This window comes from Phoca vitulina, unplaced genomic scaffold (assembly GCF_004348235.1).
Source record: "Phoca vitulina isolate PV1807 unplaced genomic scaffold, GSC_HSeal_1.0 scaffold52, whole genome shotgun sequence".
NCBI classification, from domain to species: Eukaryota; Metazoa; Chordata; class Mammalia; order Carnivora; family Phocidae; genus Phoca; species Phoca vitulina.
Window position 1 is genome coordinate 1,450,444 of NW_022589755.1, and position 12,013 is coordinate 1,462,456.

General features: G+C 47.2%; 1 long non-coding RNA gene across 2 annotated transcripts; it reads right to left on the reverse strand.

Annotated features, from left to right (window-relative positions):
- On the reverse strand, positions 1 to 8,101 carry LOC116622056. Of its 2 annotated transcripts, XR_004297510.1 has the most exons (5): positions 5,626 to 8,101; positions 5,181 to 5,223; positions 4,683 to 4,809; positions 3,529 to 3,650; positions 1 to 2,879 (listed from the first exon to the last, which is right to left on the reverse strand). It is a non-coding gene; the product is annotated as an uncharacterized LOC116622056 (long non-coding RNA). The 2 variants fall into 2 exon arrangements; XR_004297509.1 differs by lacking the exon at positions 5,181 to 5,223 and having other exon boundaries at positions 5,626 to 8,089.
- Between the last annotated feature and the right edge of the window lie 3,912 nt (positions 8,102 to 12,013).

The following is a 12,013-nucleotide window of genomic DNA, read 5'->3' on the forward strand; positions in this document are numbered from 1 at the left end:
TATCTGCACTCTCATGTTTATTGTAGCATTGTACACAAGAGACAAGATATGGTAACAACTTAAGTGTCCATCAAAGGATAAAGAAGATGTGGCATATATACAACGGAATATTATTCAGTCATGAGAAAAAAGGAAATGCTGTCATTTACGACAATAAGGATGGCCCTTAAGGACATTATGCTAAATGAGATAAGTCAAACACAGAAAGACAAATACTATATATTTTTATATGTGGAATCTTAAAAGAAAAACAAAGAACTGAACTCAAATAAGAGAGTGGAATGATGGTTACCAAAGGCTTGGGTGGGGGGATGTTGTTTAAGGGTACATACTTGCAACTAGTAGATAAATAAATTCTGAAGATCTAATACACAGTAAAGGGATTACAAGGAACAAAACTATATTACAAACATTAAACTTGGCAAGAGACTAGATCTTAACTGTTCCTACCACTAGGAACACAGGATACCACTAGGATATAGGTGTTAATGCTACAATGGCAATCATATTGCAATATAAATTCATCAAATCAATGTTGTACACCTTAAACTCACATGATGTTCTATGTCAATTATATCTCAATGAAGAATAAATAAGTGAATAAATAACTGAAGCCTTAAATGGTCTTAAATGGTGCAGAAAATGTACCCATTCATATATATGTCCTTAGCTCCTTACACATGAAATAATTTTAGGTGACAATATTTTTAGTGTTCTAATTTCTTTTAAATGCTTCATAAATTATGACTTCACATTTATCACAAACACTAAATGACCCTTACTAGTTGAGTCTGTTTTTTAACAAAGAAGGATTTCGATAAATATTTGTTTAGATGCTGTCAAGTGTCCAGCTCTCCTGTCACAGAATGGCAGTGAGTGTGTATTAAGTCAGGTGAAGGGATGAGGCCCCTTCGCTCCCACCTGCCACCCCAAACAAAAACAACTGAAAACAAATTGTCATGGGTTTGTCAGGGAAACCTGAAAGAAACCATGAATGCATTCCTTTTTCTGTTAACATCGACTTCTTTTCTTCCTCCTCCCTTATGCCTTTTCTTTTTAAAAATATTCCATGATCGCTTTTCAGCGCATATTAACACCGAGCTGTAGCTGAAGGTTTTGAAACTGCACAAAACCCACTAGTTTCCTCTCCTTTTTGAATTCTCATTTGTAGAGTAAGGTCCAAGCTGAGTCAACTTCCAATAGGACCCTTTAGAACACAGTAAGTGATGATCTGCTTCAGGAGATTTTCTCTCAATGATGACACTTACAGGGTTTCTCTTTGGTATAATTTCTCAGATGCCGAGCAAGAGGTTTCCTCTGGCAAACATTTTCCTCAGGAGTTACATTCTCCCCAGTATGAGTTCTCTGGTGTTGACTGAGGTAAGTCCACTTGCAAAAGGCTTTCCCACATCTCTTACACTCACAGGGTTTCTCCCCAGTATGAACACTTAGGGGGTGCATGAGGGATGAACGAAGGCTGAAAGTGTGTTCACATTCACTGTATCCACAAGGTTTTCCCACCGTGACTCCTCGTGTAGAGTTAGGGAAGAGCGGTCACAAAAGGCTCTCTGATCTTTATACTCAAAAGGATTTTACCCCAGTGTGGATGCTATTAATGCCAGAAATAAAAATGGTGAATGAAGGCCTTCCCACATCACTGCACTCAGGCCTCCTCTCCTGGGAAAACCCTACGTGATGAGTGAGAAAACAGCTGTCACCAAAGGTTTACCCACATACTTTGTACTTGAAGAGACTTTCTCTTGGGTGGGGGAAGTTATTTTGGACAAAAGCAGACCTGTCCCAGACTTTCCCACATTCCTTGCATTCACAAGGCTTCTCCCAGTGTGAATCTGCTGGTGCTGCATGAGGTCTGACCTGCAGCTGAAGGCCTTCCCTGGAAGTACTGCCCTGGCTTCACTCAATGTAAATCCTCCCCTGGCTTCGCTCAATGTAAATCCTGCCCTCTCAAGAAAGGTTTTCTCACATTCACTGTGGTCACAGGCTTCCCTCAGCATGATCTGCTGATGTCGAACAACCACGCCAACATTTGTTAAACTTCCACTTGTAGAAATTCTGCCCATAGACCATGGAAGCTTTCTGTGGCCCATGTGAGTGGTTCATGGAAAGCACCCCCCTCCCCGAGAGACTCACTCTCATGAAAGTCCTGAATGCAGATTAGCTGTTCCCACACCAATGTGCTTAGAGCTCACCTTCCTGGGAAGACTCTCCTTGTGGGAAAGTGTCCCAGGGTCAGGTGCCTTTCCTGCATTTCCAATGGCCCTTGTTCGCCGGTTCACCACAACCAAGAGTCCCTTGAGATGCTCTGAGTCAACCAACCCTGGAGTGAGGCTGCCTCCAACAAATGGAAGGCTTTACGGTCTCAGGTTGTGCTTTCTTGCCTGAAGGAAATCTGATACACAAAAGGCCTCCCCACACTCAGGATCCCTGTGTGGTTTCTCCCCGCTCTGAGGAGCCTAGTGCTGGATAAGTCCAGAGCTGACCACAAAGTTCTTCCCACCCTCCCTGCAAGCAGAAGGCTTCTCCAACACATGGGATCTGCAGATCTTCACAAATGAGGCCTGGCTCCCTTCCTTTCTGAAGAAACTGTCTCCACTCTGCGGCTTCTGCATCTGGTCAAGGTTTATACTACACCAGAAGTCTCTCCTACAGTGATTCACATGATGGTGTTTGGGTGCTGCTCAGATGGTGTTCCCTGTGGGTCAGCCAGGTGCAAAGATGTCTTTCAAGACTGGGTCACACATATCACAGGGATGAACCTTTCGGGTGGAAGGACCTGCCTTGGGAGTTCCCATCTGTGACACTCACAGAAACACCCTGCTTAGAAGGTGCAGCCTCATCCTTCACTCCATGCCATCAACCTGAAGGAAGATAAATGCGGGTTAAGTTCAAGTTTAATTGGTGGCAAGTGGCAGGCCATAACACATGCCGTCTGATACAACCAGGAACGAGTCCTTGGGACTGCATGCAGAACACGGGAGCCAGAATCAGGATGAGGAAGGGAAGCTGTGCGTTGCAGGCCTCTAAAGGTCAGAAAATGAAGACGACCTCACAGGGAGAGGGTACAAGGATGGAGTACAGTATGAGGAGGGGCAGGGTCTCCAAATCACTCATCTGCCAATGGTCTCCCAGCAAGGCCTCATTCCTCGTGATAGGTGAGTAGTGTGCAAAAGGGTCTGTCCAGGGCCAGGAAAATCTGGCTGGCACGGAATACTTAGTTTTCAAGGAAAATTGAAGGATGTGAGCACAACTCATGACATGTTAAATGAAAGCCAATGCTGCAGAGTACCAAGAAAAGAAACGACATGGAGATGGGGGGCACAGGGGAAGAACTAACAGGTAACCGAGATCAGAGTAGAAATGACAGTGGGCAAAGCATCCAAATGGGGAAAGAAAAGGGGGATAAGGTCAGCCACGGGTACTAGCATCAGAACACTAGGAGACACAACACGGGTTGCTGGTGTAACGTGAGGCCAGCCCTGAGGCGACATCCCCATGGCTTCCACTCACCAGGGCCAGGCCCCCTCCAGATCTTCTTTGCTGTAGCTGGAGCTGTGTTTACCTTCTCAGGCACCCTGGGCTCCCCTCTGGCTCCATTTGGGTAACTACATGGGACCTGGAAACGGCGAGTCCTAAGGGGAAAGAAGAGCTGCTGAGTGGCTGGCAGCACCCCAGAGCAATGCTCTCCACAGAAAAGAAGATTAAATATTTAAAAAAGAATCTTAGAAAAGTGTTTGCAGGAACAGCTCACTGTTCTTCACAAGGAATGACCACGTCGGTGCCTGCAATTCCTGGAACAGTCAGGCCCCAGGAAAAGTCAATTAGAAAAAGGGGTAAGAATGTGGGCAGAGACCAGGGGTTTGGACAGACAGCCAGTCAAGGTGTGGCCAGGCCATCTGGGATCTGTTGGGCAGACCCCAAGACTCCTGACCCCCAAATCCTTCATTTCAAAGCTCTGGGAGAGGAGAGGTTGGGGCTGCTGCAGAGGAGGAGCTAGTGCCCACTGTGCAGCCCTAGGACCCACAGCACCTCCTCCAGGAAGCCAAGGAAAGGGTCGTGCCACGACAGTACTGTCAGACTGACGGCTGCCCTTTGGGAGAAAAGGGGAAGAACAAAACGCAGCCCAGGAAACTGGGACTCATACCTATCCTCTGGTATCCATGTCCTTGTAAGTCCTTCCAGCTGAATGTGGGCTGAACCTAAAACTTCTTTTTAAAATGCAGAATATGGCAAAAATGACAGGATGTCACTTCTGAGAATAAATTACGAAAATACCAGCTTCCACGTTGGATGCTGTCTCTTGCTCATGCTGGTGGAAATCAGCTGCCTTGCTGTGATCTGCTTATGGAGAAGACAACATGGCAAGAGCCTCAGGGAGGGCTCTGGCCAAAAGCCAGCAAGAAAACGACTAATTAGTCCAACAGGCTCCTGCTCAGGTGCATGACCTTGAAAGGAGATTCACCTCCAGTTGAGCCTTCAGATGAGACAGCAAACTTGGACAGCTTGACAGCAAGGTTATGAAAGACCTTGAGCCTAGAGGTACCCAAGTAAGATATGCCTGATTCTTGACCCACAGAGCCTGAGATAATAAGTGTCTGTCTTCATCCCACGAAGCTTCGGGATAATTTGCCAGGTAGCGACAGGTAACTGAAGCAGGGCCTTACCCAGTGAGGACACAAGTGCAAAGTTCTCCAGCATCACATCACGGTACAGGAGTCTCTGAGCTTCCTCAAGGAGCTCCCACTCCTCCCGGGAGAAGTACACGAACACATCCTCGAAGGTCACACAGCCCTGTCACGACGGGGGACAGGTGAGCCCACAGGCCACAGGGGTCTCCAGTCTACGCACTCACACAGCCAGCCCTGGTCCCTCTCCTCCTAGCCTCCCGCCTCAGAGCAGATGCCAGGCTCGGCACCCCAGTGCCTGCTCTCTCCTGTCTCTGATCACTGTGTGCGGCCCAGAGCCAGGCCGGCGGGCAGATGAGCACTGTGTAAGCTGTGGGCCTGCACGAAGGGCACCAGACTCTCTCGCTGGCCAGTTCTGCCGCTGTCCTCCAGACCATGCCTCCCAGACACAAGCACACTTGGGCTCAGCCTTCCTCCACAAGCCCCAGTACTAGGGCCTTAAAGCTCGCAGGTCACACTCCTCCCGAGGCTCCCTACCTCCGCCCTCACTTCCAGTCTCCATTCTGCAGCCGGGGGAAGCCTGCGGAACGAAATCTGTGTCAAACCACCTCCGTCCGCAGCTCCAAACTTTCAGAAGAGGCCCAGCGTCCGGGGCTGCCATCCCCTGCTCTCTGTTCCCTTCGAGACGCAGCGGAGACCCTGTTCACTCCCAACTCGACCTCACCTCCAGGTGTTGTTGGCACACGCTGTTCCCGTGACTCGGTCGCCCTTCCACTGGCCGCCCCGAACGGGAACATCCCCCTATCACATCTGACCTGGGCTCAGGATGCTGGGCCAGAAGTGACCTCCCCCAGGGACTCCACGGCCAAGAAAATGGGAGGTAACAGTCCCACCACCAGCACCCGCCGTCAGGAGGCGCGGTGACCATGAGGGTGATCCGTGGCGGGGGCTGGGGGGGGAGGCTGGGGGACCCTCCACTCACCTGCGCCGTATTCATCCGTGCTGCCGCCGCGGCCACGCCAGGGGTCCGGTTGGGCTGCGCAGGGCCCGAGAGGCGGGCGACCGGGGTGGGTCCCGAGGGCTCAGCTAGGGCGGGGCCGCCTGCGGCTGCGTGTCGCGCTCCGAGCCTCGCTATAAGATGCTGTGAGACGCTCACAAGGCCCCGGCCGCCGCCTTCGGGGGCCTGGGCGACGGAGCGCGGGGACCTCGGACAAGGTGCAGTGCCGGGCACGGTCTCGGGGCGATGGGGCCGACGCCGGGGCGTCACGGCTCGCCCAGGGCGCGGAGGCGGTCCCCGCCACGTCAGTCTCCCGCCCGGCGCGGCCCGGTGCGCGCTCCAGTCCACGTGGTCGCGGCCCGACCAGCCGCCGCTCACCGAGGGATGCGCTCCTGCGCCGCGGCCGGAAGTCCCGCCCCGGCCGCAGGAAACGCCCCTCCCGGGCGGTCCGCGGCCCGTCGCTCGGGCCGGAAGCGCATGGCGCCCGCTTCTGGGTAATGTAGTGTGAGCGCGCCCGGCCCAGGCGCATGCGCCAGTGCCGTCCTCATGGCAACGACGAGGGCCCGCCGGACCGCGCGGGGAAGCAGAGCCCCAGGTTTCCCCGAAAAGAAAAGCGCCCAATGCCCGCGGGCGAGGCGTGAAGCCCCGCCCCAGAAGCCAGGCGCGCAGCACCGGGGGACCTCCGCGGCCCGCCCCGACCCGGTGTGCGGGACACTGCGCAGGGGGCGCAGCGCTGCAGGAAGGAATCCTGCTGCTGCTGCTCCCGGGTCTGGGACCGTGGCTCTACCGAGACTAGAGCGGGCGCTACGTCCCTCGTGGGATTTAAAAGTGCCTGTCACGTGGTTAGTTCTCCTTAGGTAACTAGGCGTTGGCATTAACATACCCTGCTGGGGTCGCCTCTTTGCAGGATCCTTGGCATTATCGAAACAATCTACAATGACTTCTTGACCAGAAAGTAGCCTCACAGGTATCGATTAAAAATTTCACATAAAAGCACAGACTTGAACTATTTGGCTTATTTAGTTATTTCTTAAACAGCGTGGCAGGAGAGCTTCTTAAACTACAGGGAGGCAAGTTGCCCAACAGCCGCATTACTATAGGCCCCAGGATTCAGATCTTGGCAGCAGCATGACTAGCGGCTGTCAGGGTTAAGTGGAGAGTGGAGCTGACATGGTCTCAATTTTGTGACATGACCTGTCATCTAGTTCACAGTAACCAGGACCTTCGTCTCCCTGTCCTGCCCTTCTGATGCTTAGGGCAGGTAGGCCCAGGTACAAATACGTGATCATGAAGCTCAGAAGCTTTAGGTCATCATGCCCTGTCCTTATCAAAACACTGTCACCGTCAGCCCATCACCTGAACTTGCAGCCCCCAAAGGAGTACAAAATACTGGGGCGGTGTGAAATCTAGAACCAATGAGGATATTCCCAGAATTGTGCACAAGTGTGAGAACAATTAAGGCACAATTTTACCATCACTTCTGCCTATATCCAGTTGGCCACAGCTCATTCACATGGTCCCAAAATAAGTGTAAGGAGAGCTGAGACATGCCATCCTCCCAGGTGTCCAGACAGAGAAAATGGAACTAGTAAGCATCCAGCCACCTTATGTCATAATCCATCAATATGGTCATCAGATATGGTCATCAGATATATATCAATATGGTCAACTAGTAAGCATCCAGCCACCTTATGTCATAATCCATCAATATGGTCATCAGAGAAAATGGAACTAGTAAGCATCCAGCCACCTTATGTCATAATCCATCAATATGGTCATCAGATATATCCACTCCTATGCATTCTACACTGTCACTTTTTTATTATTCCAACTCAAACCCCATCTAATTACTGAGGCCATCTCACTGTTACAATCTCTACAGTGTGTTGTTCAAATACTGTTCCTTAACATTAGGAAACTATCAACACAAAGTAAATTGCTTCCTCTCATATCCAGTATATGGTGGGTCAGGAACATAGGGAATGACACAGTGAAGGTGACAAAAAAATAATCTTCCACACAGATTTCTATACTCCACAAAATAGTATTTTTCAAGAAAGAGCATGAAATAAGACTATATGAAACCTAAAATGAAAAAATAGAAAACTAAGCCATACAAAATGAATCCTGAGGTTTATATTTAAAGGAAAGTGATCCCAGGCAAAAGGTCTGCACTGACGGAAGGAATGAAGATCCAAGAGAGAGATGCATCTGTGGATTAATACAATTATTCCCTATCTGCATAACACATGAACAATATCTCCTTGTTGAGCAGAATGATAGAATTACCATGCAATCCTCAATAATACCCCTTATATTGTGCAAGAAAAGGGTAAAGGTATTAACACTATATTCTGTTGTGTTACAGACATGTATTATAATTTTTACCTTAAACATTAATAAAATAGGACAATATACATTCCCAACTAAAAGCAATGTTTAGAAAGCTTATAAATAATCTAACAATGGAATATTATGCAGCCATCAAAAGGAATGAAATCTTGCCATTTGCAATGACGTGGATGGAACTAGAGGGTATTATGCTGAGCGAAATAAGTCAATCAGAGAAAGACATGTATCATATGACCTCACTGATATGAGGAATTCTTAATCTCAGGAAACAAACTGAGGGTTGCTGAAGTGGTGGGGGGTGGGAGGGATGGGGTGGCTGGGTGATAGACATTGGGGACGGTATGTGCTATGGTGAGCGCTGTGAATTGTGTAAGACTGTTGAATCACAGACCTGTACCTCTGAAACAAATAATACATTATATGTTAAAAAAAAAAAAAGAAGATTGCAGGAGGGGCAGAATGAAGGGGGCGGAAATCGGAGGGGGAGACGAACCATGAGAGACTATGTATGGACTCTGAGAAACAAACTGAGGGTTCTAGAGGGGAGGGAGTGGGGGGATGGGTTAGCCTGGTGATGGGTATTAAAGAGGGCACGTTCTGCATGGAGCACTGGGTGTTATACGCAAACAATGAATCATGGAACACTACATCAAAAACTAATGATGTAATGTATGGTGATTAACGTAACATAATAATAAAAAAGGAAAGCAAATAATCTATACAAATTTTTTAAAAACGATTTTATTTATTTGACAGAGAGACAGCTAGAGAGGGAACACAAGCAGGGGGAGTGGGAGAGGGAGAAGCAGGCTTCCCGCCGAGCAGGGAGCCCGATGCGGGGCTCGATCCCAGGACCCTGGGATCATGACCTGAGCCGAAGGCAGACGCCTAACGACTGAACCACCCAGGCGCCGCTCTATACAAATTTTTAAAGGAAAGTATAACAAACAGAACTGAAGCAAAGATAAGAACAAAATAGGAAGATGCTTTTGAACCCAAATATCCCAGCCATCACATGAAATGAATATGGAATAAATGGTTGAATTAGTAATGTTATTTTTGGTGGGTTGAAAGATATCCCACAATACTCTGTTTATACGTCATACTTCTAAGATACGATGTTACATAAATGAAATAAAAGTTTGAGAAATATACATCTTGTAATTATTTTTAAAGATTTTATTTATTTATTTGAGAGGCAGAGCGAGTGGGGATGGGGGGTGGGGGTGGGTGTGGGGCAGAGGGAGGAGAGAATTTCAAGCAGACTCTGCACTGAGCTCAATCTCTCAACCCTGAGATCATGAAGCCAAAATCAAGAGTTGTACGCTTAACCAACTAAGTCACCCAGGCACTCCTATATCTAATAATTATGACACAAAAACACAGAAATGTGTATTTGTATTGGAAAAAAAGATAAAAGGAAGAAAACAACTGGAAGACATACTTTAAAATTTGTATACGATTTTTTTTTTTAGATTTTATTTATTTTTGACAGAGAGAGAGTGTGTATAAGCAGGGGAAGCAGCAGGCAGAGGGAGAGGGAAAAGCAGGCTTCCCGCCGAGCAGGGAGCCCGATGCGGGGCTCGATTCCAGGACTCTGGGATCATGACCTGAGCTGAAGGCAGATGCTTAACCATCTGAGCCACCCAGGGGCCCTGTAAAATTTGTATACAATTTTTAAAAATTTTATTTATTTGAGAGAGAGAGAGCACAAGGAGGGGGAGGGGGAGAGGGAAAGGGAGATGGACAAGCAGACTCCATGCTGAGCATGGAGCCAGACACAGGGCTCAATCCCAGGACTGTGAGCCGAAGTCAGATGCTTAACCGACTGAGCTACACAGGTGCCCCTAAAATTTGTATACAATTCTTTTTTTTTTTAAGATTTTTTATTTATTTGACAGAGAGAGACACAGCGAGAGAGGGAACACAAGCAGGGGGAGTGGGAGAGGGCGAAGCAGGCTTCCCGCGAAGCCGGGAGCCCGATGCGGGGCTTGATCCCAGGACCCTGGGATCATGACCTGAGCCGAAGGCAGACGCTCAACGACTGAACCACCCAGGCACCCCCAAATAAAATCATTTTAAAAAACACCCTCTTTAACTGCATAGAATGAAATAAAGAATGCAATTAGGATGGAGATTAGTAACAGAAAATATCTGAAAAAAAACTAAAGATATGCTTGAAAATTGAGTTCCGAAATACTAAATAACCCATGCCTAAAGAAAGCAAAGATAATCAATATTGAACTATGGTTTTTGAAAATAATGACATTCCCAATGCCAACTTGGCAGGCCTTTTATAAATAGCATAATGGACAGTAATCAGACAAGTTAGGAGAAATAGACAGGGTCTGCCCTTGAGTATGGGCTTGGGTTCGTTATTGGACTTCTCTGCACTTCAGTTTTCTTACTACATTGAAGGGGTCTTCCATGGTTCTTTAAAGTGCTCCACCTCTATTATTCAAAGCATACTTTTGTTTAAAAAAATTTTTTTTTAAGATTTTATTTATTTGCGCCCTTAACTAAACAAATCCTTACAAATCATGTTAGGAAAAAAATTTTAAATGGGCAAAGAATTTGATGAAATAACCAAAGACTGGGGTGCCTGGATGGCTCAGTCGTTAAGCGTCTGCCTTCGGCTCAGGTCATGATCTCAGGGTCCTGGGATCGAGCCCTGCGTTGGGCTCCCTGCTCAGTGGGAAGCCTGCTTCTCCCTCTCCCACTCCCCCTGCTTGTGTTCCCTCTCTCGCTGTGTCGCTCTCTGTCAAATAAATAAATAAAATCTTAAAAAAAAAAAAGAAAAATAACCAAAGACCTATGAATGACCAATGAACATATGAAAAGATGCGCAGTATCATTAGTCATTCTGGCAATGCCACTTAAAACTACAATACAGTAACTATCCACCTGCTAGAATCGCTAAAATTAAAAAGACTGACAATACAAAGCACTGATGAGGATGCATAACAACTAGAACTCCCATGCATTGCTGGTGAGAGTGCACACTGGTACAGCCACTTTAGAAAGCAATTTGGCAGTTTCCTATATAGGTAAAGATACACATGCTATAGGACACAGCAATCTCCTCCTACATGTTTACACAAGTTAAAATGTCTCCTTCCAAATACCTGTTGAAATACTCACGGCAGTTTTATGCACAATAGCCAAAAACTTGGAAATGCTGTCCATGAACTGATTAATGGATGAACAAATTGTAGCACATACAAAAAACTAAAATACTACTTGGCTTTATATAAAAGGAAGAGATGAGGAACATGACTGAATCTCAAAATCATTATGCAAATGAAAATATCTGAAAAAAAGAAAGACCACATATTAAACGATTCCATTCATTTGACATTCTAAAAAAATAAGTCAGTGGTTCCTAAGGCTGGGGTTTCGGAGAGGAATTTGACTGCATGAAGGAAGATTTTGGGGTGACACAAATATTTCACATCTTGATGGTAATAGTGGTCACAAAACTGTATATATATTTTTCAAAATTAATCAAGATATATATATATTTTTAAGATTTTTTATTTATTTATTTGACAGAGACACAGCGGGAGAGGGAACACAAGCAGGGGGAGTGGGAGAGGGAGAAGCAGGCTTCCCGCTGAGCAGGGAGCCCGACACGGGGCTCGATCCCAGGACCCTGGGATCATGACGCGAGCCGAAGGCAGATGCTTAACAACTGAGCCACCCAGGTGCCCCAATCAGGATATATTCTTGAAAGTGAAATTCCTGAATGGAAATTATGCTTCAATTACATTTTTTTGCTTCAAAACATTTTTTATTTTTTTTTAAAGATTTTATTTATTTATTTGACAGAGAGAGACACAGCGAGAGAGGGACCACAAGCAGGGGGAGTGGGAGAGGGAGAAGCAGGCTTCCCGCTGAGCAGGGAGCCCGATGCGGGACTCGATCCCGGGACTCCAGGATCGCGACCTGAGCCGAAGGCAGTCGCTTAACCAACTGAGCCACCCAGGCGCCCCAAGTCTGGCTCCATCTTGCTGGGGACCCT